The sequence below is a fragment of the Athene cunicularia genome, assembly GCF_003259725.1.
Source record: "Athene cunicularia isolate RWA chromosome 13 unlocalized genomic scaffold, athCun1 chr13_part1, whole genome shotgun sequence".
Classification (NCBI taxonomy): Eukaryota; Metazoa; Chordata; class Aves; order Strigiformes; family Strigidae; genus Athene; species Athene cunicularia.
In genome coordinates, this window is record NW_020799117.1 from 12,311,372 (window position 1) to 12,338,966 (window position 27,595).

The 27,595-nt window shown below is 42.3% G+C and overlaps 1 protein-coding gene and 1 long non-coding RNA gene across 2 annotated transcripts in view; one reads left to right on the forward strand and one right to left on the reverse strand.

Annotated features, from left to right (window-relative positions):
- Positions 1–27,595, forward strand: part of HTR4 (5-hydroxytryptamine receptor 4) — a 100,443-nt gene that overhangs the window by 56,207 nt on the left and 16,641 nt on the right. The gene's annotated exons all lie outside the window — the stretch shown is intronic.
- On the reverse strand, positions 587–27,482 carry LOC113485347. The gene is made up of 4 exons (XR_003399409.1): positions 27,384–27,482; positions 7,113–7,275; positions 6,508–6,603; positions 587–1,513 (listed from the first exon to the last, which is right to left on the reverse strand). It is a non-coding gene; the product is annotated as an uncharacterized LOC113485347 (long non-coding RNA).

Sequence of the window (27,595 nt, forward strand, 5' to 3'; positions counted from 1 at the left end):
CGGGCAGTGTGTGTGCCTGTTGCCTCTTCTCTGGTCCTCCCTGACTGCACACCAGTCCCACCTGCCAGCCAAGCCCCACAAAACCCAACACCAAAGCAAACTGCCTGTCCCGGTAAAAACCAGCTCCTACGGGGACTCCTGCCCTCGGCTGAGCTGCTGCTGGCACCTGCACTGCAGCCTGTGTCAGAGGAGGCTGGTACCTTCTTTCATCCAAAACCCACTTGTCTTGCCGATAATCAGGACACTGATGAAGCCTGGTACACAGCTCAAAAAAATGCCTCACTAGAGGAAACTAAGAACTTTTGATAAGAGAAAAGCTGCTTCTAATTGTACCGAGTAAAATCAAGATACTTATCTTATTTCCTACAGAGGAAGGAAGGGATTAGGGTTTTGAAATACCACAGTTTCTTTCAATTTTAGTAAGGTAATCTCTTTCAATATGTCTGTATATTGGAAAAAGAGATAAGAGCTAAGATAAACCCCTTTTTGTTATTTAGCCTAATGCAAGATTCAAAATCAGAACTTCTGTGTCTGTTTCTGGTAGGGAAGCCAAGGCACTGAAGGGCACCTTGAGCTTGGAAGCAACTGAAATACCAACTCATCTTTGTCTATTTTTAATTGCATGAGTTGTGCTTTGGGTAATGAAGTCAACTGATGTGTTCTGGTGGGGCAGGATCCCAGTTAAGGCTTTCCTTCTAATCTGAGATTTGTTGTTTGTTGCCCTGGTTTATATCTCCCTAGGGAATGTCTAACCCCTGATTCAGTGCCTCCCCATTTGTGGTATGGCCCATATAATTTGGAGTTTTCTGGGAAAGCCCTTTCTGCAGGAAACAGTGGAGATTTTGTACTCTGGGCCATCCAGGGAAGCTGGGCTCAGTCCAGTAACTCCAGGAGCTGCCGGGCTGCCCATGCCACCCTGGCTCAGCCCCATTATTCTCTGCAAAGCCTCTCTTAATCTGTTTATTGTTTATGAAAAATGGAAACCAATCTGGTTTACAGATGTTTGTGGTGATCCAGCTGATAGTAGCCCCTCCAGTGCTGTTGGAGGATAGTGCTAGAAGGAAGGGAGCCATTAGGAAAAGCAGAAGAGGGGAAGAAGCCACAGGGATGGCTAGTCCTGCTGCAGGTCAACATTTCTTCTCTGTGCAATTATTGTTGGGTTTCACTTCACTGTCTCTTTGATTCAAATGGAAACTTTAAGTAACTTACATTAATTGTTGTCTTTTCCAATTAAACCTCTCTGGTCTTTGACATGCATGACTGTTTCTCATTTCTCTCCGCTTTGCGCAGCCAGTTTGCATAATGAACAGCGTGTCACCAGCATTTTGCAATTGCTGGCTTGGAACAAGAACATGATTTCCATGCGGAGTCCTGGAGAGCTCTGACTGTGCTCTCCCAAGGGCTTCAGAAATGCCTCCCTTGCTGCAAAGCCCCAGCACCTACTGCCATGCTCCCATCCACTTCCCTCCTGTGCAGCATCTGCAGCTTTCCTTGAAGTTTCCTTTCCTCTCTCCTGCAAAAGATAGTGTGGGGGAACAGCAAGTGCATGAAGAATACAGGGAAGTCATCTGTCTGGTGAGACTCACTCAGTAAAGATGGGCTAGATTTCCACACATTTACTTTTCCATCCTTCTAGGTCTCCTGCCAGTAAAAGCAAGGAGCTCTGGCTTTGCACAAAGTGATTTGAATGGTAACTTTAATTGGTTTGGAGGCCTGGATGAAAAAGCAGGACATCATCTGTTGGGAAGAGCTCTAATCTGATTTCACTTGAGTCCTTACCAATATGGAGCACCATTATTGGACTGCCTAATTTAATCCCAGCTCTGCTTCCTGAATCAACGATACAATGCTAGATACTTATTCAGGTTTATACACCTAAAGCAGAAGGCTTCTGCTGAAAAATGAGTTCTCCCTCATGTAATGGTATTTAGCTGAAGTTCTCAACAGCAGTGTGCTCTGTGTTGGGAATACAGGACAGGCTGAATAGCTGGTGCTGGGAATGGTGCAATGAGATGGACAAAGATGTGTGTAACTTACCTGCCTTCCAGCTGTCGTTAGGAGTCCGTTGCCCATTGCACTGGGAGCTGGGAGCCCTTGCCCAGAGAGGAGCACTGCTGGCTATAGCACTGCACTCCCTGCACCTGGACTGCTTGACAACTCCTGTCCCAGACTTACTGAAAACATATCACTTAAATAATTGAATGCAACTTAAACAATTATATTTAGGTAAATACATCACTCATAACACATAATGACCTACTGAATTGGATTCCAAGTCCTTTGGGACTCTCCATTCATCCCAGAGGATCACAACAGGGTTTAAAACTAATTTTGATACCTGAATAATTTCTGTTATGGGTAGCAGTTTACTACCCACCTACTTCCCTTCTGTTTCAGCTGCACAGCTCCCAACCAAGACCTTTGCACAGCTATGCTGAATGCGTTGGGCTGTTACCCTTCTCTCCAGAGATTAATATGTTTTATCAGTCAAAGCGGTTTTAGACAATGCATATCAGCATTTGCAAAGAGCTCCACATACCTTAGGGCTAGAGATGCTATATAAATCTAAGCAATTATTGTTATATTCTATTATTCATTCTGGCAGTAGACATCTCTCAAACTCAGGGCTAATTGTTTAAGTGCATTTTAATTTTAGGTTAACTTCTTTTTTTCATTTTCATTTTTCAATAACCCTCTTTCTTTTTGGTTGCTGTAGGAGAATTATATTAATTATATGCTCCGCCTCTTTCTCTGTAAACTCACACTGGAAAAGCTTCTCCATTGCTGTAGTTAAAATTGTTTCTAAGGCTTTTGGTGTGTCTGTGGGAAAGAAAAGCCTTGTTACTCTCCAGACATTTTGGGCAGCTCTTTGGTATCTCCAGGAAGGTGTCAAGGACTTTCAGTAAATCTGCTGTGATTTGATTGCCTTTTACCATTTTGCCAGTTTTTGGATCTTAACTGTTGCCTGTGTTTCCGATTGCTGGGTGGTGCTAGTGCCAGCCTGCCTGGTTTACGTGCTTCATCAAATTCAGGTACCCGCTAAGCCTGCTGTGAGCCTGTCTGTGATTTCTGCCTGTGATTTCAGTTCTTAGTCAGCTGTAAGCATCTTTCTACCTTAAACTGCACATTTCAAAACAGTAAATTGTCCATTTTGAGGTTTTTGGTTTTATTTATTTAGCATAGCAAAGATTATAGTTGCTAACATCTGCTGCTCAGTATGCATTTGCATATTGAATAGATGACCTGACCTGTGAATTGACACAGATGTGGTTTTATTTTGGTTTTGCCACCAGGAAAGATGCAATATTTCTTTATGTATGCCTTCAGGAGTACATAATGACTTACAAATGCTACATCAACCATTACATACAGCTGAGTAAGGCTATTCCTCCATTAACCGATGATTTCCAGTCCTTACTTCTCTGCATTACTCTTTCTGTTCTTTAGCTATCACAGGCTACTTCAGCATTACTATCATCCATCACAGAAGACAGTATTTTTAAAATGAATGTAGCTACATTTAGGAGGCAGTTTTGGAGCTCATCTTTGTTCTTGTTGCTATGCTGTGCTTTATGGTTGCATCTTAATGAGATTTATACCTGGCATATGATGCCTTCATTGATCACAACCCTATCAATGGGGGATTTTTTGGGATTCTTCCTTTGACTCTATGTCTTCATTTAATTCTGATTAAATTACATGATTTTTCTTGCCTAAACAGCTCATTGAATCAAACATGTTGTTCTTACTTTCTCTTACTGATGACAAACTGTAGTCCTCTCCTTGGAGATGTATAAGCTCCTCAAAATCCGAAGTCTTTTTCTTACATTGCATAGATAAACCTGGATGTATTTTCTTGCTACTGATGTCAAACCATCTGAAATCCTATAATCTGAAGACTGGTTTCACTATGAGCCTTCATATTTTGTAGGCATTGTAATCAGAAGAGTAATCATTTCTTAACAAGCAAGATTAGTAACTCCTGGCTGGAGGAACCTGTGACTGACACATGTCATAGTCCCAAGTCTATTTTAAAATTTCCAGAGACAAAGCAGATTCCTTACTCTCTGAAACACTTTCATGATTTCTAATAGCTTTCACTATTAGATGCTTTTTAAGTTCTGTTTCATCTTTAAAAATAAGTCTTTTTAATTTCTCCTGTTACATCCTGTTAATTCGTTTATTAAAAATTCCTCTCTCTTGATGTTCATATCCATGGCTTCTTATTCCCACAGTCTACATAGTAGTCAGTACAAAACAACCATCCTCTATTTTAAAAATTCCTATTTGAATTTAACCTATAAACACTACTTCAAATTCATAACCTATAAACTTCCCAAGAGGTCACTGAAGCATAGGAAATGTTACTAGCACACGCCATATCAAGTGTAATTAACTGCGCTGTGAGATGCTGGAATAAGGAAGGAGGCTGCAATCTCTGTGCGGCTGGAGTGAACTTTTCTAGCAATGTCTTCTATTCTGTATGAATTTAACTTGTTAGGGACCAGAGGCAACAGGTGAGCAGGACCAGCATAATAGATCCAAGTGTGAAGGGTATTTGAAGGGTGTTACAAGGTTCTGATCTACATTAAAAGCTCAGAGCTTTTTGCAGTCTGAGCAATGCTGGGAGGTTGTAACAGTGCCCTGCCAGGAGTCTGCTGCAGGGCTCCAGACCACCAGCAAAGAAGCTTGTGGGTGGACTGATTTGTTTGGAATAGAAGAAATACTATCTTCTGGAAGTTTAAGAGGTCTCTGCTGGTATCCCTGATGTCAGTGGTAACTGATAAATCCACAGTGGGACTCAGCCGTCACTCTCTGTGGTGAAATGTGCATTTTTTTTCTGAAAGATCATTCTGAGGGAGTGATAACATGTAAACAGCTGGTCGTAAAGAGGCGAGCTACTTCCTCCACAGATGTCATATACTTGTATCAAAGTGACCTTCAGCATTTTCTATGTAAAATGTTTATAAATTAACTCTCAAGCACAGAGGCATTCTGACCATGGAGAAGTGGCGTAGGCACTGTCAGATGCAGAGCTGGCTGAAATTGCCTCAATCGCATACTTTCACTGCAAAAAATATGGGGATTTTTTAGAGGACAGCTCCAACAGTTTTCCCTTCTTCCCGTGGAAGGTGTCCTATTAATAGAGTGAGGAGTTAACTAGCAAATAGTCTCACTCATATGTTTCCTCTTTTACTTTCATTAGGGAAGGAAGGCGCGTTAGCTCCTGCAGACGCTCAGTTTAGCTTTGTGTGCTTCCACATACAGCAGAGTCAGAGTCCTACCATGGAGCCTTTAGCTAGACTTTCTTTAACTTTTATTCCAGAAAACACAGACATGTTACAGGCACAGGTTTTGAAATGAGTCTTGCACAACAGAGAAATCCTTGGGATACAGCTGAGCTGTATTACTTTTCCTTGCTTGAACAGTACTGTGCTGGAAAGCAGGAACACTGCTGTGGTCCATCCTGCATTCTTCCTTTTCTCTGATGCTGCTTTAGCTCACAGAAGTCAAAATAACCATCTTGCTTTGTTAAACCTTTCTTGGCAGTGACTGAGCCAGTAGTTTCAAAGTCAATCAAGTTCCTCAAGGAAGAGTGTTGATTCTGTCTGACACTTGTTAAGTGTCACTGTCACTAACAGTCTTTGAAGACATGTTCTTGCAGACTTAACAGAAAGGATGTTAATTAGGCTGCTGATTTGTGTTATTCCGTAGGCCCATCAAATGCAGTGTAGCACTTCAGTAACTAAAGAAGCACTTATTACCTGGGAAGCATGTCAGGTGTAAGCCAGTATTTGTTAGATGCTGTTGCAGCAGTCATCACTGCCTGCAGCAGCCTCCTTACATGATGACATCAAATGCACCAGTGCAGTGGGAATGCACTCTGAGCCTCGTGCAAGCAGTTGAATCACCTGCAAATGCTGCTACCTGTACTGTGAATCCGAGTGCAGCTGGATGCGTTTGCTTTCAAGATCATTAACTTTGTTCTAGTTCAGAAAGATGCTCTTCCAGGTCAGTTGTTGATCCTTTTGAAGCTAATAAGAGGTTTTGTTAATGAGTTCATTCAATCCCAGGAGGATTCAGTGTTATAGAGGACCACTGATCCATTGGTCACTAACCAAGCATTAGCTTGCCTAGACCTGAAAACAGGCAGGTACTCACACGGCCCGTAGCATCAGCCAAGCACTGGCATGACATTTGCAAGGGCATCAGTCTGCATTTTGCACTCTCCTGGAAGAAGGCAGGCCAAAGTAGCTTGGGAAACACCGCTGCAAAGACTAACCCTTTCTGGACTGCTTTCTAAATCACCCAACACAAGTGTGTGAATGTTAGACTGCATTTAGCTTATCCTCATGTATGTCCACTTGTATGAAGGGAAGAACAAAAAGGTAGTTCACATCTCCTTACATCCCATCATATTTTTTCTCCATTTTGCCTTGGTGTTATGTCACACATCATATAATGTGACATACTCATAGGAGCATTATACTGCTCTGAAATCCTTACCCCTCTCAAAATTAAGTATAGAAAATCCTTTGGCCTCAAAGTCTCCAAAGGTCTGAGTCCTGGCAGCATTTTTTCTCCACTGAAGTGAAGCCACCTCTGGAAAGACATGTAACAGCTGTTTAAGTTCAAACCACAATAATATGCTTTTTTTTGAATCAAGGAAACACAATATGGATTTGAAGGAATGGAGGGGTGCAGTGCTGCTGCATGAAATGGAGCATAGCCAAACAGGCAAACTTGAGTACTAGTACCAAAGAAAAGAAAAATCAAGAAGCCGGTCATATCTTATGTTAATGCTATGTATGACTAATCTTATCATTGACTGATCTATAATTTGCCCAGTAGTGCACAGAAACAGTAACAGTTTACACTAATGTATTAAATATATAATTTATTCAGTGAGATTCATGTCCTATGGTGCTTTTTGACAAGTTTTTATAGCACTGTAGTTAGTATTTATTAGCAATGAAAGCACTTTATAACACTTTGATACAATATTTGAGACAAGGACTGCACAAAGCACCTACTTCGTAGGCAAGAAAGCAATTACGAGTGACACTTCAAGAAGTGTTACCAAGAGATACTCAAAGAGCTCAGTTTCATACCATCGACAACACAGCACCTGGCAATGGCACAGTGCTGTCAGCACAGAAGATGGGAACATTTGCTCAGCTCCACCCCAGCAGGAGTGTCACATCCACCTCCCCAGCACGGAGATGCACCTTGGCATTGCTGGAGCTCCTCGTTAGGCACAGCCCCCTTCAGCTTCTGTGATCATACAGGAGTGAAAAAAACAGGATGCAAGAGAGAAATCTAGAAAAAAAAACCAAACAGCCCAAAGAACTTAGGGAAATTATGCACTTCAGTTACACACCACTTCTTTTTCCATTTTTGAAAGCATCTCTATTCTTAATACATTTTAAAACAAGCCCATAAAAATCCTTTTAAATAAGCTGTGGGCTAAATTAATTTCCTTAAAAATCTCTTTCCCCTATGCATGAGTTCACATGGGTTTTCCTTGGAAGATTTGGCTGTAAAATTGTGTATGCTTACCTTGGGCTTCTTACTGTCAGATTAATTAATGGTTGAGCAGTATGGGCTGCCATGCTCTCCTGGAGCTGTCCTACCTCACGTGCTCATCTTGTTTGAAGTCAACGGGTGGGCACACACACACACACACACACACACACACAGAGAGAATTTTATAAGCAAATATTTCAGGACGCCCCAGACTAAAGGACTTTGATTTTCAGCAATGATTCTCCCTTTGGCTTCCAGTACTGACCTGGGTGCTGAGTGTTTTGGAAACACTTAGATACTCATGACCTGCAAAACCCATACATGCCTTTAAGTATAAAATACATATATTGGGAAGCAACAGAGAAGCAATTTTACAGAGACTAGTCTTTGAAATATCGCTCAGGTAAGTCAGACATATATTAAGGGACAACCTTAAATTATACTCTCATGACATACGGAAAGTTGTCTAATTCAGATGAATTTTTAGATGCCTGAAATTTGGTTTCTTACCAATAAAAATTCTCAGCTGTTGTTACCACAGGATTTGTTAAACTATGACACAGATATCACAAGCTCAGAGAGGCGTCCCTCGTGGTTAAGTTAGCCTTACAAAGCTTCTGTGCCCAAACAGGATCATTTTCAGTTGTCAATTATGTTCTCACTGCCACTGATGGAATTTGACACCACTACTGTAGCCTCTTAAGCTAGTTCAGTGGCTTTTAGGGGAGGAAAAACAGGCCAGTCAAGCAGAATCCAAGTGTTTGTGTGTCAGAAACATGTCTCTTTTGCAGAGGCAGGCAGAGGTCTGAGATAGCCACAAGCCTGCAGTTACCTGGGGTGGGTAATCCCACCACTCTGGTTATGTGCCTAAACTGGGACCTCTCTCTCGCCCCAGAGAAATTGGCAGATAAAGACAAACTCCTGCAGAAAGGAATTTGCAGTACCAAAATGTGGGCACTCCACCTCTGCAATCAAGTGTATCACACGGGTGTATTGCTAATCCTTCCCTCCAACCCCCATTTTAAGTCAGCAGAAGGAGAATAAAATCCCAATCTAAAAATCGTGCAGCTCCTGATATGATGCTCTCAAAATACTTGATAGACGGATTCGGAAGACGTATAAGGGTATTGTTGCGATGAAAGGAAAAGGCCGTTATTAAACTAGAGATGTAAGCAAATGCAGAAAATAAGCCAAGTCTGTTAACTGCAGATCTTTTCCTTCTTCTCACAGTTTGCCCTAATGTGTAATTCTTTTCCTCATCATTCAGTGGAGCTGCTAATTCACTTGTGTTTTGCACTAACCTCCATGTCTTCTACAGCTTGTGAAACCTTATTTAAACCTGCAGAGTACTGACTGTTTCCTTATTTGTTCTGTCCTCTTTTGTTTGGCAGATAGTTTTGACTGCACACTCCTGTTCCCATATGTGCTGTTTTATTTATCACTGGGTTTTATTTGTTATTATTGTTGCAGAATAAGGTCTAGATCTGCCACGCCTCAGAGAAATAAGGGCTACAGCTGATGCTTACATTTAAAAAAAAGTATAGGATAAAACCTCATCTTCTCATATCATGACTTCCTGATCAGGTTCTTGGAAGCGTGTCTGTAATGACCTGAAGATATGGGTGGAGATAATCACCTCAAGGCTGGAAAGGCAAAACATGTTGTCTTCATCCCCCTACAGCTAGATTTCAGCTGCCTGCTTCTCTTAATTCCCCAAAACTCCCTTTTTGGGCAGGCATTGGATGACCAGAATCCCTTTTTCTGATCCCCATGAATTGTTTGTAAGTGGGAGTCTATCAGGGGAAGGGATGGTCAGCAGAGGCTTGTGAGTAAGCAGGGGCAGGCAGCTGAGCACAGATCTGGCAGCTCAGCACATCCGTGGTTCAGGAGGGCAAGAGGTTCTCTCCTGTCCACCAGTGAAGAAATAGAAGGAATATCCAAATAGAAATAAAGACGTGACCTCTGTTTGACATGGTGTGGTCACAGGCTATGCTGTAGCCTGTTCTGATGTGCTAAAGTCAGGAACATCAAAAAAAAAAATCAGAAAATTCAGGGGGAACAAAGCACAGCGTAACTTAAATGTTTGAAAGCCTACCTTACGGTGAGAAATTCAGAGATGATCTCTTATTTTACCTAAAGGGGAAGCTGGTCTTTAATCAAAGCTTCCAGAAGACAGTCAAAGACAACCTGTAGTATAAAAGGCAGTGAAAAGAGGATCCTGTGATTGAAAGCTGAAGCCAGAACATTTGTACTGAAAATAAAGCACAAATTTCTAACAGTGAGGGTAGTTATTCAGTAGATAATATTATCAGCTGCAGCATGGCTTTTCTTTTACTTGTATGTTAAGAAATTAAAGATTCCCTTCCAAAGGATACAACTGGTTCAAACATTTAGCAAGGTCCTGTGCTATACACACAGGGTATTTTTCATCCTGAGGGCAGCCCAGGTGAAGAGAACAGTGACATCAAAATCTACAGCAGGGACCAAGGCCTGCCTGTAAATCTCCAAGCACCTTGTCAATGGGGAAAAAAAAACATCAAATCCGAGGAAATCCCTGCTTATGAAAAGGCCTAAGAAGCTCTCAACTTCTCCACATCAGAACTGCTGCTGTTTATATAGGAAATTTTTCTTCTCCATTTGCACTTTATCAAGGCTCTTGTTGGCTGGTCAGGATTAATATGCAAGACTAGGAATGGGAGTTACAACTGCTGAGTGCGTTAAGAAGCATGGGTAATTCTGTTTTACTTCAGAGGATTGGTGAGAGACCCGTAGTACCTTGTTCACAGCCAACAGCAGTATATTTTTAAAGTTAGTACCAGGTGCTGGCTAGAAGCCGGGTGTAACTTTACTAAAAATTAAATAGTAACTGCTGTATTCTTGCACTGCAGTCTGACAAAATCAGGAGCTCAACTACTACTCCCCCATCTATACTTAAAAAAGCAGACAGACATTTCCAGCATACTAGTGCTGTCAAAAGGCTCAAGGGTTCACCAGCCAGGGATCTCTGACAGGTCTGCATTGCCTCCATAGATCAAATTTCTTAGCAGTGAACATGTCAGTTATCACGGGTAGAAATTATGTGGCCTAGTTACTAGTCCCTAGACTTTTGTTTAAGAGATACAGGTTGCTTCCTCAAGAGAAGATCCTCAATCAGACCAGGTGGTCTGGTGGTACTCACGAAATTAGCAGGAGAAAGACAGTATATAGCGACCAGATCCCCTCCTAGAGCCACACTGAAGACCTTCTGGAAAATGGGCTCAGCAGAGTGTTCCTGCCTAAAGTCACATCAGTGAGACAGGAAAAGGATATTCTCGAAAAGCTGAAAGATTCCCAAAATGGTTTATGAAAACAAAGACCCCACTTGATGGCTCATACAGTTCTAACCCACTTAGTACCACTACTGTAAAAATCAGGTTTTCCCTTTATGTAAAAATCAGGTTTTCCCTTTAGTGGAATGCTTGGGGATGTAGCTCTAACTTTCACACTATTGGAATATAACTCTTTGCTGTTTAATGTCGGGCTAGTTGGAAAACGTTTTCCTGTTAACTATCTGTGTTTTTTCCTTTCTTCCCTTACTACCTCACTGTGTCTGTCTTGCCTTCTTTCTGCACTAAAAGTAGCTGTTCCTCTGTCTCCAAGCTCCTCCTGCTCTTCTGCAGTAGACCAGCTCCTGTCTAACCATGAACATGCTCTGTAAGTCCTTTCTTTTATTACTGCAGCTCTATGCATGTCTCTGTTCAGTATTTATTGTAACACAATTTAAAGCCTCATTTGATGCACAGCCTAAGATTTGTGCAGTAGAGGCAGAAACCCTAGCTGAAGGGGGATGTTTCACCCAGGACGCTGAGGGTGGGCTCCTGGCTGCAGGATGCTGCGGACAGCCTGCAGCTGGAACACTGCCTTTTGGTGATGGTTGTTCTCACTCAAAGGACTGCGTTACAGTAGTGCAGGGTCTCACCCTGTAGGTACCACACAAAGCAGTAGAACAAGATACAAAGGACAGTAACAAGCTGGGATTAATTTCATATTAGAGCTGCACACCACCATTGTCATAGTTTAATCCCAGATGACAACCACACAGCTGCTCACTCATTCCCCCCTGGTGGGATGGGGGAGAGAATCAGAAGAGTAGACATGAGAAAACTCATGGGTTAAAATAAAGACAGTTTAATAAGTAAAAGCCATGAATGCAAAACAAACCAAGGAATTCATTCACCACTTCCCGCCAGCAGGCAGGTGTTCAGCCATCTCCAGGACAGCAGGGCTCCATCACATGTAACAGTTGGTTGGGAAAGACAAACATCACTCTGAATATCCTCCCCTTCCTTTTTCTTCCCCCAGCTTTCTATGCTGAGCATGATGTCATATGGGATGGGACATCCCTTTGGTCATTTGGGGTCAGCTGTCCCAGCCGTGTCCCCTCCCAACTCCTTGTGCACCCCCAGCCTGCTCACTGCTGGGGTAGGGTGAGCAAGTGAGTGTGTGGTGCTGAGGTCGTTGGCTGGGGTTAAGCCACAACAACCGTGTATCACAGAATGTGGTCAGGACAGAAGAGCTCTCTTGGAGGACAGGAGCCCTTGGCTGGACCAAGCCTGACCCGTGCATAAAGCATACAGGACTTTTAATAATTTTTAGAGCTTAGATACAGCCATGAGAGTTTCTCAGGAATGTGGAAAGCTCCAGTAACTCCAGTATATATCTTAAGTCAGTTAAACCTTCTGAGGCTTCCTCTTCCCTCAGATGGTGTGTAGGGTTCCAGCTGGGCTCCTGCCACAGTGGGACAAGCATCATGGGAATGCTCCAGGAGCCAGACACATCCAGACACACAGCTCCAATCAGCTCAACATTAAAAAGGAAGTGTGAAATTGGCTTCCTGCTCAAGATGTTTATGGAAGAAGGGCAGGGAAAAAGGAGCAGAGATCATTTCAGGACCAAGAAAATCCAGGTAGTCACGATGACAATCTCCTTACCTTGAAACTGAGATGAGAAGTTACAAGAACTGATACTTGACCAGACTTTTGCATCTTCCATCAGGAGACACAGAATGCATCTGACCCTTCAAGTGCCACACACCCACAACTGCTCCAGCATCTCAACATTACCGATCCCTCCACCTGCCCTCCAGACCATGCCCCCTGCATCCAGCCGATGAAGCCACCTGGGGAGATTGCATCCCCCAGTACCCACAAAACCTCCAATTATCCCAACAGATTTGTGGCAGGCAGGAGGTTTCTCTTTTTCCTTCAGTGCTTTTGTTTATTCCTCATTAAGACACACAGATATTGAAGAAAGGCAGATTTCAACAGTTGCTTTAAGACAGTAGAGTCCAAAGTGGAGAACGTAGTTTGTGTTTCTGCCATCTGTAATATTCTGTAGCCAGGTTCCCTGGCTAGGACACGGCATATGCAGGCAGAGCTGTAATCAGGCTGCAATCTGCTCCCTGTATCAGCCCTCAACCTGCTTTTGAGGTTTTGTACTGCAGAACTCCCAACCATGGGATGCTAGCACCATCCTTTCAAAGGCTGTAAGAAATAAAGGACATTCCTCAGCAACAAGGGGTTGCCAAAATGCCTTTTTGAAAGCTGACAGTGGAAGCTGCATAAACTGCTAATTTGAAGTAGACAAACATGAAGTAGGGACCCAAAGCACAAAGAAATCATCCCTGGCTAAACAGCTGAGCACACTACTACAGGAGAAGAACCTCAGTAACTTCCAGCATCCCCCAGTTCTTGGCTATCGCTGAAACTTGAAGGATTAGGAGGAGACTCCAGGATGTTTCAGAGCTGACTATCCCTAACCCCTGGATACACTTGTAGGTACAAAAGCACCCATGAAGCAGAACTCCTCAAAGGAGCGATATTCTCACCCTTTGCAGTATGCAAGACGGGGTGGGCAGCCTCCCAGCCATAACTGCCAGCACCACCTCACACCATTTCTTCCACAATGGAATTGGTTCCTGTACCCTTAAGGCTGTGAAATGCAGCTCTGATTTTCAACAACATTCAGGTCCTTCCCCAGCCCCACAGCCATTTACAGCTAGATGGGCAGAGAGGAGAGGGAGGGAGCATCATGTCTCTCCTGAAGAGAAGAAAGACAAAGGAAAGCACTTAAAAGAGCCCAGGTACAAACCCCGTAACACCCAACCCACAGAGATTTCCTCAGCTGAAATAACTGTCAGTGAGAACAGGAGTAACATAACTATCACCCCCTATCATCACTATCTTTTATAATATGTTTCCCTCACCTTTTCGAGGCTCTCCAGGATAACAGAGCACTAACAGAGCTCCTTCAATCACCACACCCACTCCAGCACCCAGAAATGCTGCTCTCTCACCCTTGTTCTTTTATTTCTTCCTCTCTACCAAGGTACTTGGTGCTAATGAGGATTCAGGCTTCCTGCTGCCCTACCCATCTCCCTGCTCTGCAGAGACAGCTGACCCTGGTAACCCTCTCCTGGCCAGACACTGTACATAAGCACTCTGCAGCCACATTTCAGCTATAAAAAAGACACTATTCTACAGCATTGAAGAACACAGTAAACAGGCAGTATCTCAATTAAGGGAGAGCTCAACTGCCTACAAACTCTCTCACTGGCAATTATAATTTTGCAATTTACTCCTTTACCTATGCCACTGCTTAGGACCAGCTGGCTTGTCTTCTTCAATTCATTTTTTTCATGTCTGTTAACAAGTGAGCACAGAGTGCAAGTGCAGTCTCAGGCTATCAGACCCTTTCACCATGCCCTGTCACCTTCTGGAAGGCCCCTGGGCTCCTTTATGGGTGAGACATGAGCTGTGCTAGCCCAAAGGGCAACAATATCAAGGTGGGGTGAAGGAAGCACCTCACTCTGCTGATTGAACTCCTTTGAGATGTTTTTGTGGAATGAGGTGATAGGGCAAGTTATCCTGGTTCTCAGTTGCTGATGTGCTACTTGATATTGCTAGATTTAAGCAGTCATTGGCTTAGGAGATGGCCCTCACATCATCTTCCTTTTCCTAAGCAGGGGCTTTAGCCACAGAAGCTGAAAAGTTATCCTGCACTATGTGTGTATTTAATTACTTGTGCAGAATGGAAAAACTCCCACAGAAAACATGAGCAGGAATCAATACCCAAAAGCAGGTACCAGTCTGGAGGTGGTGGGTCACTGTAGGATGGGGCATAAACAAGTTTGACTCTCTCTGGGAAAAAAGACCTGAAGGCTGAACTCCACTCTGAATCCCTTTCTGGTCACTAAGCTGCTGTCGCCAATGCCCGCCTGTCCGAGCCAATAGGATGGGGTTGGAAAGCTGAGACTCACTCAGACCAAGGTTAGGAGGCTCCTGCAGGTTTTGCATGAGGCAGGCTCATAGCTCTTCTGGTTCTTCACGTTTAGGGATCTAAGAGGCTTTACTGGGCACTTGTAATTAGATGAGGGTTGAGCACAGAGCTCAAAGGTCAAAGTTTCAGATGTAGGTATCTAACACGTCTCTTATTACTTCAGTTCTTTGTGTCAAGTGTTTGTGAAATGTCTTCGTGTGAGTTTTTGTGTCTGCTTTCCTCTGGCAATTTCTCCACTGTGCTTTCCTATCACATGGCCACATGCTCTTATCCCTACACAAACATTGGTCAGCATGTCCATCACCGAAGCGTAATCCATCTTGGTTGCAGTTCTTCCAAAAAGCTCAACTGAAGAGAGCAAGCAAGAGGTGATCCACAGCCTCCAGCTCTGTGTGCTGCTATCTCTGCCTTACGGTGAAATAATTAACTCTGCCTGGAACAATCCAAGCTGAAGTGCTGCCAGATCCTGTGACCCACTAACACTTGAACATAACACCTCTCCACTTGCTCTGCTAGTCACAGAGAGGAAAATCTTGATTTTCCATAGTGTAGTCAATTGTATCTATGCTGAATAGTTACAAAACCTTACCAATCTGGTCTTACACTTTCCTGGTCAAAGTGAAAAACACCTCCTTAGAAGTCAGGACTACAGCAAAAGTAGCTCAGTTTTAGAACACAACAAGGAGCAAGGACAAAAAAAGAGCAAAATGCCACTGGCACAAGCCATTTAATATTTGTGTAAATCAGCACAGACCACTGCCTCTTACAGTGATCTACCTACCTAGCAGCAATCTGGGATCTGACCCCATGGCTTGGCAGGCTCCTTCACAGGATGGACTGCTGCTATCCTGTTTGTGAGATGTGCAGAGCTGTATCTCACAATTTCAGGTTGGTAAGACTAGTACTTATTTATCACAGTCTTTAAAGTCACTACTACTTTGATTAGGGTCTGCAAAAAACCCCATGCAGGCTGCCAAGGCAATCTCTGAACAACATGATTCATTCGGAAGTGAATTCAGCTGTTCCAAAATGTGGAATTGTGATGAAATGAGAAGCCCTGGCAGGCTGCAATGATAGAGTTAGTTAAGAACAGTACTTTAGTTAGGGTTGCATCTCTGTCTAATGTGGATTGTTCCATTTCTTTTGTTAAGGAGGTGAGTGACTGCCTCTGTGTCACTGGTGAAAGATAATGAGGGGTTCACTTTGTGAATCAGAGCAGAGAGATGGAGCATCAGGGCAGAATGAACGTACACTACAATATTTTGGTACAAGTAATTGCTGTTAAAAAAACCCTTGGTAGCTCCTTTGCCCAGGAAGTTACACTGTATGGGGTCCCTAAATGGAACTCCACAGGGCTGGTCAAAGGGAGTTTTCCAACAGATTCATTAAGCCTTTGCTGAGCTTTGATGAATACCTACAGAGCCAGAGCAACATAAACATGCTCCTACATTCTTGGTCCCTTAAACAATTCTTTACAAAGTTTTGACAGCATACATTTCTTGAAATACTAAAGCAAGCAGATCCATAGCCCCCCCCCAAAATGTAGTCAAAAAGGAGGATTGACTGTACTTCTGAACAATGATTTCATCAAAAAATACAGCACCTTGCTTAAATAAATTCCCTTCATGGGCCAAGAAAATTCAACGTATTGCCAAGTCTTTAAAATAAAATTGCCACTTAGAAAATCCATGCTCAAACCTGTACAATGTTTTCTCTGAGATAATGTTGTCCTTTAAAGCCTTTTATATTATAATGTCAATAGAAAATTAAATTATTTATATTTCCATGAGATAAATGGACTCACTAAATGCTATTTTAGCCCTTGCATTAACCTCATTCTTAAAACCTGAGTTACTCATGATGCCATCCTGAATTGTTAGACGGAAGGTAAAAGAAGTACATGGTAGGGCTGCTCTGTGTATGCGAGGATGCAGAGCTTCGGGAGGGCAAGAAGCTACTGCTAATGAAATGCATGAGAGGCAGTGGGGTCCTCCAGCCAAACCTCAAGGCTCATGTAGGCTGTGCCTCAGAGCTGTGATGGAGCTACCGTGTCCATCCCAGATGGCCTGAAAGCCAAAGTCAATACCCAGAGGGCTGTCGCAACCAGCAAGCACCTTTGCTGTCCTTCTCATGGCCATGGCACAGGCAGCTCTGCCAGAGCATGGCAAGAGTCTTCTGGCCAACCCCATGAGCCACTGTCACCCCCACGGGTTATAGCAGCTCTGGGCCAGTTTAGCATGGGCTAGAGACAGAACTGAGATGGTAGAAGTGCTTCATGTTCTTCTGCTTCTCTTTTTGTCCTTGTTTATGTCCCCCAGTTGATTTTGTCACAGTTGTTATTGATGAGATACTCAGTGAGGCTGCAGGAAAGTTATTCGAGATCCTACTGGGGTTTTTTTGAGGCTTAAAAGCACTGAGAGGAAGGCTGTCAGTGCTTGTCGTAGGAACACAACTGATTCAAATGCTTCAGACATCAGAAAAAGTATTTTCAGCTTGTAACACAAACCTTTTCCCACACTAATCCTTGGAGACTGCAGGTAGGACACCACTGTCAAGGAGAAGGAAAAGGTCCTTTTTGTCTTTCTTCCTACTTTAACAATGCATTAGTGTGATAAAGACTATCTTTGGTGGGAGTTATGGCTGTAGTCATATATTTGTCTTGGAAAGATGTTTCAGGAGCACAAATGAGGGGCTGCACAATTTTCCAAAGCATAAATCTTTCTGTTTTGAAGACTGCTCCCAAAGAGCAAGTGGGAATACCCAACCTAGAACTGGCTTCCAGATGGAAAGGTCAATGATAATGATCAGTGCTTCATTGCAAGGAGCACACTGGGATTAATTGGAAATTGGGTATCTGGCAACTTTCTTGGTAAGTGCAGCATGTGCATCATGCCCTGTGAATGCTACGTGCTTGTTCTCCAGGAGAAATTAGCATCCAGTGTTGTACAACATTTACTAACTAGTCCGGGAGGAGAGTGCAGTATGCTTCCACTGCAACATCTTGACTTTAATCAGAAATGAAGGAAAGAAAATGTGCTAGTTGATGGGAGGAATCAGGAAAGAGAGGAAGACTTTCCCCTTTTTTTTTTTTTTTTTCTGTTAAACCACAGAGTAAAAGAGGAGACCGGCATGTGTGTGTGTGTGTGTGTGTGTGCGCGCGCACATGTGCTTGTGTCACTATACTCCACTTGCACCTCTGCAAGAGCCTCCTTAGCATTTTCAGGGAAGAGCGTGCAGGGGGCCAACTGCCAACTGTAGCAACAGCAGCAGAAGACTGTGCAGCCAGCAGCACCTCCTTGTCTTTTCCTCCAGACAACCACAACAGGAACTTCAAGGGTGTTTTCTTTAAGATGGCAGGGATTTCTCAACTGAAATCACACCTCCATTCTCATTTATTTCAACTAAGGACCTGGGAGTTGCGCTGTGTTTTAGCAGGACACTTGAGCATGTAGAAGAGCAGGGCACGGGACGGGTCCTGCTGCAGAGTCATATCCTGGGGATGAGAGCTGCTGCACCATGGTGCAGATGGCAGCGCCATTTTCAGAGCTATAAACAGTATCATTGTCATAGCTCTTTGAATGGTACTGCCATATGTACCGGAAAACCAGCATTTATGTTTGTAAGGGCTTTGGGCCAGCTGGATTTTCTCCCCATTTGGATGAAGCCAATTCCTGAAGTATGAATGAGAGCTGCATGCTGCTTTGGAGTAATTCCCCCTCACTACTTATTTTTGAGTCTCCAAGGATCATCACGTTCTCATCAGTCTCCTAACCTGCAAAATCAAGTGTCCTGCACATGGAGAGATTGCTGATGCATCTAACCTCCCTGCTCGGTTCCAGAAGAAGCAGAAAGTTAATGGAAATTTGATAGCAAACCAGTCCGTCTTTGCATGCTTTTCTTTAGCAAGTATTTTATGGTAAAGGGTGTTTGACTGAGTGTATACGTCTGCATGGGTCTGTGGATGGAAAGAAAGCACTCCTCTTAACAGTCTTCAGGGGTTGCATACCTTGCCTGGTAGCCAGTGCAGCTCACGTTGTGCTCCCCTCCATCTGTATTGCTGAAGGAATAACAGCCATGTGCAAAATGAGAAAAGCATGACAGCAAAGGCTGCCACAAATCAAATTAATGAGCAGAGCCCAGCACTGCAGCAGTGTCGGGGCCACACTGCCCTGCTTGCTCAGGGGCGACAGTCTGGTCAGGGGAGTCCCCTGACTTTGCTCACCTTTGTCCTTGCTGCAAGAGTTTTGCTGTAATTCTCAAGTTTTGTTGATCCAGCTTTTTGGGGGGCAAAGAAGAAGGGGAGGCCAGCAGCTCTGGGCTTTGCTGAGAAAAGAAATTAATATGGGCTGTAAAGATACGTAGGCAGGTGGTAGGGAAGGAAACTGAGCTGCTTTTCCAGGAGCAGTGGCCCTGCGTTGTGCTGGTTTTGCTCTGGCACGATTGTTTGTGCTGGTGTACCAGGTTTCCCTGGGCAGTTGGTCAATAGCTGGGGATGCAGAGGGGGCCAGTTCACAGGGTGTAAATGTTTATGGAACAAGAATGAAACTGTAAACTCCCCTGGGCTGTGGCCAAGCCTTTCAGCTGACAAATGCCAGATACCTCAGTTTAACATTAGTCTGGTTTCTACTTCAGAAGAGCCTACAGGGTATCTGAGAGCCACGGAACCAGGCAATGTGTTTCTGATTCTGTGTATATAATATCAGCAATAGATTATGATGACTAACGAGTCCAGGCATTTGTGACAAACATGCCGTTTACTTGGCTACCCGTTTAGAGACATATTCTAAGGACTAATTAATTCTTTCAGTTTCTGGATTAAACTATTGTGCAAAACATCCCATCAAACAGAGAACATTATATGGTATGTTACTGTAATTAAATAAAGAGATAACTGAGCTCAAGAGATGCCCGCAACACTTAATTAAGATTAATTAAGCAACATGATTTACAGCTGGAGAAGATGAAACTGAGCAATCCAAAACTGGCTAGACAAAGCAGCTGTGACATGCTGAATTCATGAAGGCACATACCAGGAACATGTTGTTCACTAACACTACTATGGCAGCCTCACCAACCACATTTATTTAATGAGGTTGTGTTCAGGCCCTGGAACACACCCCTTTTTTTGGCCAACACAGGCATACCTGTTAAACAGCTAGGAGTTAAGACCTTGGCATCTGGAGGCTTGGTAGCACAGCTAAAGCCCTGCCAAAATATACACCAGATTTCCTTTACAAGCCTTCCCTGAGACAGCAGCTAGATTAGTGTGTTCTTAATTTCTCTGATCTTTTACTCTGATAGCAACACAGTTTATCTGTGTAACAGAATCATCGCACTCCAGACACACTAGCTGTATTAAATAGTTGGGAGAAATTAGCATTTCTTAGCCTATTCAGAATGAAAGGCAAATTCCAGTCATTGGTGTCATCCGTTCTTACTTCAGGATAGAAATCTTAAGTTGTCTCTCCTATAAAAAGAAAGAAGCTTAGTTGTTCTGGGTCAAATTTAAAAAAAAAAAAAAAAAAAAAAAAGGAAAAAGAAAAAAAAAAAAGGTAAAAGCAAGCTAGTGATTTTTTATTTTTTTTTTTTACAAGAACTGGGGAATCCCTGCCCAGAAATCCCCATTTGACCTATTTCAGTGTCACACCTATTGTGCTTCAGCTGTGATGTTCTCTTGCTATACAAGTGCTCAGAGCATGCTCGTGTCCCAGGCAGAAATCAGCAGCTATTCTTGGGTCTCCTGATACATTTTTTTCCCTCAGGTTCTGGTTTTTCAAACCTAATGCCTGTATAACAGATCATCTCAATAGATAGCCTCTCTCCATATTTTATTTCTCAGCCATGACAGCCTCATTTTTTTAAAACAGCTGTTTCATTAAGCCATGCATCCGCCTAAATAGTCCGAGGTCTCAGTACTGCAGTGTCCTGGTTTTGTGTCCTCATGGCGTGTTCACAGACAGTTTGGAAATTCCCAGCAGAGTTGAGTGGCAGTATATTACCAAGTTTTGTAGCAGAAACCATGTTTTTCAGACAGTTGTTAATCACCGTGAGATACTGCTTACTGCTTTTCAATCACTCAGAAGCTGTAAAGCTCAGCAAGAAAAACACTCTTTGCACCAATATAGTCAGCTGAAATTACTTCCATGTTGGTAGCACAGATAAAGTACTTTGGATGATATATGAGGAGACGAGTCTATCTGGAGCCACCAGATCTGTGGTCCTGTTTGAAAGTAATTTCCTGACTTCATTAGAAACACAGGGACAGTACAATCACCATCTCTGCTTGCTAAATAAGGCTTATTTTTCAGGTAACCCATCCTAGACTCCTCTGCTACACTGTAAGGGAAAACCTTGAGACATTTTGCTGCAAGCTCAGTGGGGAGATCATGATGAGTAAACCCATTTGATGGGTCTGCAATAGCAAATGATCTGGGGGTCAAGTAAGGAGGTGAGCTGGTTGTTACATGAATGACCTTTGTAATCCAAAAAAAATTGCTTTTCATCAAAAAAATTTCCCCTTCCAACTGAAAATAGTCTATTCCTATTCTATTCTATTCTATTCTATTCTATTCTATTCTATTCTATTCTATTCTATTCTATTCTATTCTATTCTATTCTATTCTATTCTATTCTATTCTATTCTATTCTATTCTATTCGCAGTTGGAGTAGAAACTCAGAGCTCTCAGGGTCATGTTTACATTTGAAACAGGAACATTTAACAACGAGCTCACTGTTGATATTCTCAGTATCACAGGCACTGTTTGGAAACTTAATTTCGTTGCTAAGTATGGTTGAAATCACATTTCTCAAATGTGCTCATTAGCTAAGGGTGTGACAATGTCCTCCCCAGATAATGCTGTTCTCAGATACTGGTTTTGAGATAGCACAGTTCTGGATGGAAACCAGTGCCACCCAAAGGTAAGTATTTGGGTTTGCCCACTTATAAATAACAAGTGATTACTAGCACAAGCAAAGGGCTTAGAGGCACAGTGTGGGAAAACCATATGCTTGGACAAAACCAGAGATCTCTGCTCTAGAATAAATCATTTCACTTAGTACTGTGAGACCATTCCAAGAAGTGCAAGTGAAAGATTTAGGATGATCACTGATAAAATAATAACAAATGTCTCCAAAGTCCAGCACACCTCTTATTATTGTAAGGGCTAATACACCTTCGCATTTTTCTAAAAACAGAGATGTTTACATAAAAAGAGGGCAAAACCTTGTTGTATTTTATACATGTAGCAAGTGTCATGCTAATCATGCAGTTTTGTGATCTTTTGCTAAATTATTGGGAAAATTGCATCTTAGATTCCCTTAATGTAACACAAAGAATTGTAGGTACAAAACTGGGTTTATTTCATAAGAGATGGACCAGTGATTGTTGTAGTTGAGCCAAAACTTAAGTCAGTTACATTTGAAACTTGCTGGCTAAAATGCAATTTTCTGTTCCACTTGCTACGTGTATCATTGCTTTGCTTTTCCTCAAGAAGGGGAACAAACATAAATCTGAGCAACATTTATTTACAAAAGCAGAGGCCAAGGCAGAGTTTTCTAGACTATGTTGTCTGCTCTGAAGCAGAAAATACAAATGCCCAGGAGCAACCAAGGAAAAGGATATCACAACCTTCAGGAGTTTTAACTTGTTTGCTTCTGTACTTTACATTTGAAGGCAATATATAAAGCAGTGGATGGGTAGGGTCTGACAGTTTTGTGAGACCTAAAAGATACTCATATCTGCAGAAGGACTAAAAGAAATCACAAAGTAGCAAAAGTAGCCTAGTGTTAACAGCAGATATAGGCAAATAAAGTATTTACACACACAAGTACAAACACGAAGAGACCCAGACAGGGTGATGTTCCAACAGTTTATGCCAAGGCTTAGAAAAGCTGGTGTGTTCAGTGGTGCATCTGAATTACTGTACCACGGTGCTGTGGACATCAGGTCCATAGGTCGAAGGGCTGGGGCCACCACTGAGATTCATTATGTGAGGGAGGAAAGAAATCACCTCTGTGGTTAGCCTGGCTCAGGAAAAATGGCTCTGCCTGAAGGAATCAACCTCCAAGGCAGCATGTGCAGATAATCCCACTATGGTGGCAAACAGCACAAAAAAAAAAAACCTCTTAAAAAAGTTAAAATGCTATCTGAATGTTGCCAGCACATTTTCATAGCTCTGTTTGACTGTCAAAGCAGCATTTTCTCTTTAAACATCCTCCTTCAGTCTGGGAATCCCTCGGACAGCAACAGCCTTTGAGATGCCATTAGTTAACAAAGATGGGGCAGAGCTCAGCCAGGTAAGCAGATGTCCTCAGGGAAAATGCTGTGAGGACATGGTCCAGATCCCACCCTGTAAAGCAAACCTGACCAATACAACCTCGCTGGCTCAGACTGAAGGACCTAAAGAAGCATAAACTGAGGGAAAACACAGATGGGGTTTTGCTTACTTTATGTCTCTTTTCGGTTTTACATTTTAAACATTCTTTGTTTAAATAAGTTACTGATATTTCTTGTGCTGGATAGGTTATAAAGAAATTCCTTAAGTAAGCTAATAGCAATTTTCATGTAGACAGAAGTTTCACTTGTGGATCGAAGAGAGATTTTGCACCTGAGGCTTGCTGGGACATCCACGCTTCTTCCCAGGCACCTGTGCTCGGGTTCTTGTGCTTTCTGAACGACTGATGAGACTTTGAAAAATCCAGTCTTGCAGAACAAAATGTGCCACAAGATTTGGTGATTTGGGGCTTATCTCTCCCGTCTGAATCAAATCAGTCTCTTGATCCTGAATCTGTATGATATTTAAAACATAAAATGATTACTGACACAGCACAAATGACAAGTGTATTTATGATCTGTCTTGACAGTTAGCATTCAAATTTAGATACCACATACTGTTGTGGTTGTTCTCTGTCATTTTCAGGTGTAACTATGATATGTGACTTGAATGCCAGTGAAAATATATATTCCAAAGACCCGTTCCAACAAACTCCAGAGCTTCACATATGCTTAAAGGATTGAAACCTGGCTAAGTCAGTCCAAGGACTCAATATTCATAAAATATTTTTGAATTGGTTTCTGCCAGCATTTCACTTTACATCCAGTATAATGTCTAATTTCACCTGAACCTTAATTTTCCTACCTTGTGTTTCTGCAAGGAAACTGAAAACTTAATTGTGTCAGCAGAGGAAGGAATATGACTTTATCAGCAATTATTGTGTGCATTTCTCCCAGCCAATTACCAGGTATTTTGATTGCACTAGTTACCTCCTCCTATGATCAAAATCAATGCATCGATGAATGCAGCTCTAAAGTGTCATGTTCTAATCTACAAGGCATTTGTGTATCAGAAGATCTCAAAAGGGATTGTCTAAGGCTATTTTACTTTATTAAACTCACCAGAGAAGAAATATCTGCTTTGATTCTGCTCCTTAGTTCCTTGGGTTCCCCTCACCCTCCTAAAAATTAGAAATGTTGCAGCTATGCCCTTTTGTCTTTAGATTTTTTCCTTTCCTGACACTTGGAGAAGCGTCCTTGGACATGGTGTATTCAAATGTTCAGACTGAGCTTGACATTTCTCATTTGGACATCTTCAGAAGAGATGAGGTTCTGCTTTCTATGGTAATCAGATGAGAAAATTTTTTCCTTAGGTCTTTCTTTCACACAGAAGGCCAGAGGGTCCCTGAGCCTGGAGGGGAGCAGTAGCTGTCATCACTTGTACAAGATCCTCACTAGCAGATGTCCAGGAACTAATCCTGTTGAGAATGGAAAGGCTGAAGTCAGATAACAGGCTATCATCACAGGATGTTTGGGGATATAGCTAACAGAAAATGGGGACTTAGCAACCTCTGAATCATATTGAAATGAAGAAGCTGTCAAAGGCACCTCCTGTCCTCCCCAGCATACTCCTGAAGACTATCTAACCTAGCTGTGAAATAGCTCTTGGCAGGGAAGGCAGATGAGCAAACGAAGCATCATCCTTCCTGAAGAACAACAGGGGAATGAAAACACATCCACCAAGCAATATGTACTTACTGGCTTATTTTGGGATTGGTTTTAACTACACTAAAAATGAGGAGCAACTGCCTATGAAGGCAATGCAGGGAATTAGTGTTTGCAAGTGGGCAGATAGAGGAGGACAGAGTAGTAGTGGAGCACAGAGGGTCTGCTGCTGCCCTCAGTGCACTGAAAGAAATTGCAGTGTCCATTTATCAAACCAAGGCTGTATGGAGGAGAATATGGAGATTTTACTCAAATTAGCATCCAATTCCAATGTCACCATCTGTGGTATGACATTTAATCCTAATAAAATGCTTACAAAATAAGACTAGTTTTGAGCACAGCTCAAAAGTTTGCCATGTTAATATTTTTCATGATACGTTGTGTAAAGTTTAACGAATTCATACCCAGTGGGCTGTAAGAGAGAAGCAGTCTAAAGTCAGAAATGTGCTAGTTAATGCATATCATAGAAATATTAATTGAAAAACATTGAGGAAGAAGGAAAGAGGAGTGGCAACTCCCATTCAACACAACATGGTGAAACATGGTGTTTGCTATCAGCCCTGTCCTTTCTTGGAGCAGGATGGATAGCTGAGAAAAGGCAACAGCTACTGTAGCCAAAGAAAACTTACCTTAAACTAGTAAGACTTACTACAACTTAACCTAAAACAAAGTAGATAACTAGCTGAGATGTGAAAAGCACCAACAAGGATCTTTATCGCTCATTTTGATCTTAATACTGGTTTTTGTTATTTAATTTTTGTGTCATTGTCCATTACCAGAAAATATAATTTTCAGGTCTTACCATTAGGTGCCTTAAGATATGTACAATTTCACAACACCACTTTTAGGATATCCAGAAATTACCAGGAAACAAAACCACAGACATTGCACGGGCATGTGTGCGAGCCAGCCCTATAAAAGTCAGAAAGGATGATATGTACCCTGGTGACCAGAAAATCTACCAGCAGGCTGTAGAGTAGGAGGGAACGTGCATGAGCCCCAGATGCTATGAGGGAGTTTGTGATAGTTTGCTGTTCAGAAAGGAACTTAAACTAGTGACTGACATTAACAATGTGCATATGCTAGACTTTTGTTACAAAACACATAATTCTTTATAGAAAGTCTTGTTTTGACATAAAAAGTTCTGCAAGTGCACACACAAAGTAGACACATGAAATGATGAAGAATTTTTTGCCAGAAGATTTCAACAAACTGCAGTTGTCATTTTTCACTGGATATTTCACTACAGAAAAGCCACCCACTTCCCAGATAGCTGCAGTTCAAACACTCTGACACATGTTCGAAGCCTGACAAACAAAAGTTAGTCTTGCGGCTCATGGCTGCTGGTCTGAAATATGTTTGGGAACTGGTGTCTCCATTGCACAAGGAAACAGCTCCAAGGTATTTTGCCACTATTTCATTCCACAGCTTTGATAAATGGCTTGTGTTGTTTTCCTACCAGATGAAAGATCTAATTATGCCAGTTCCAAGATCTACATTTATTAAAAAAAAACATTCATTATCTTCCATTTGAATATTCTTAATTGATCCGGCTTTTACTTAGTGATTGAAACACCTTACTTAAAAACCAGAAGCCTATTATGAGCTATCCCATCTGCAGGTAGTTATAAACCTCTCTTAACATGATGTTGTGTATTTCTAACCTAAGTGAGCACTTCCAAGTACTCTCCTAATTATCAGATTCAGACCTCTTACAAATGTTGCATTAATTACGGTGCAAAAATGAACTGTAGGCCAAAATCTGCAGGTAATTAGAGCACATAATGTAGTGTCAAACTTAACATTAGTGAGAAATGGAAAGACAGAGTTAATGTGAGAAAAAGGGCAAAGTACCCATCTTCTGCAGCACAGCATTGAATGGCCTTACTTGTTTATCCTGGTGTTTATAATTAGCAAATGGATTTAGATCACTGAAAACAAATAGCTCCTTCACTGATTTTAAAGTTAGCTCAGTTTCTGCCCTCAGTGCCCAAGTGTCTGTTTCTCTTTTGGAAACATGAACTATTATAACATTAGCAAGGTGCAGATCTGTGGTGGACAAAGTCAACATCTCTGGACTGACTCCATCATCTTGGTTGCTATGTGGATCCCATGTTTTTCATCACCAGTCCTTGTCACATTTATGTTCATAATATCCAAAGTCCAAGACCTTTTGCTAAAGTTGAGCAGGACATTGTGCAGTGGAGAATAGGGAAATTAATAAACATCATTCAGATCAAGCAGCTGAAAGATAGACGCATAAGGAGGCTGGAAAAAGAGCAATTCCAATCTGGGAGATAGGACAAGCGTAATTAAGATGACTGTCAGCAAAGCCAGTCAGTGATGACATCTATTAGCACATGAAGTAGTCTCTTGAGGGAACCAGTGTAGAAACACCCTTTGGATGACCAAAATCAAGCTGGATAAAGTAATGACAAATGATATAGCCCTGTATCAGCAGAGAGGTGGCAAGCAGTATCTGATAATCTCTGTCATATCTCTAATGCCTCTACTGGACTTGTTAGAATGAGGAAAAAGTACCCTTCAGCCCACATGCTTGGGGACCTTCCTGGTCATGCCTTCTTCAGACCCTGGTTCACCCTGACATGAGATCCAAGGCGGCTTCTCCAGACATTGCCTCAGTAGCTCTAAACCAAAAGCAAAGCAGGCTTATCTTTAAACTATTGCACCATATGCTGATCTTTTGCAATAGTCAAGTTCAGCAATCAAGGTGAGGGGGGGTCTTCAGTCCC